The 397-nt window shown below is 44.8% G+C and overlaps 1 long non-coding RNA gene across 1 annotated transcript in view; it reads right to left on the reverse strand.

Annotated features, from left to right (window-relative positions):
* LOC107595599 (uncharacterized) overlaps positions 1 to 391 on the reverse strand; it is a 6530-nt gene extending 6139 nt beyond the window's left edge. The window contains exon 1 of the long non-coding RNA XR_001610283.1: positions 3 to 391. This is a non-coding gene — a long non-coding RNA (uncharacterized lncRNA). The remainder of the gene's footprint in view (positions 1 to 2) is intronic.
* Between the last annotated feature and the right edge of the window lie 6 nt (positions 392 to 397).

Genomic DNA, 397 nt, shown 5'->3' on the forward strand with positions numbered 1-397 from the left:
ACTCATATCGCAGAGACCTGGCTGGGATCGAACCAGCAACCTCTACACCCATGAGGCAGCGCTCTTACCTGTGAGCCACAGATCTCTTGCTGGAACACAGGAAGGAACTTATATTTGACTGTTTACCTGTGATTTCCCAATAAAGAAGTAAAAGCAAGCTGAGTACGTGATTTTTTTGGAGGTGGGATTTGAACCCACATCTCCATCACAAGCTCATCCTCAGAGAACATGTACTTATCCACTTACCCATCATGGATTCCACGTTGTGTTTTGGCGTTTGAGTCACTTTGTCTGTCTGAGATCAATGTGAAGTAAGCAGTAGTGGGATTTGAATTCGGATCTCCCAGATTAAAACCCAAAGCTTTATCTCCTGAGCCACTGAGTCTGCAGAGCTAAA

Source organism: Sinocyclocheilus grahami, unplaced genomic scaffold, assembly GCF_001515645.1.
Source record: "Sinocyclocheilus grahami isolate Dianchi unplaced genomic scaffold, SAMN03320097.WGS_v1.1 scaffold1.1, whole genome shotgun sequence".
Taxonomy (NCBI): Eukaryota; Metazoa; Chordata; class Actinopteri; order Cypriniformes; family Cyprinidae; genus Sinocyclocheilus; species Sinocyclocheilus grahami.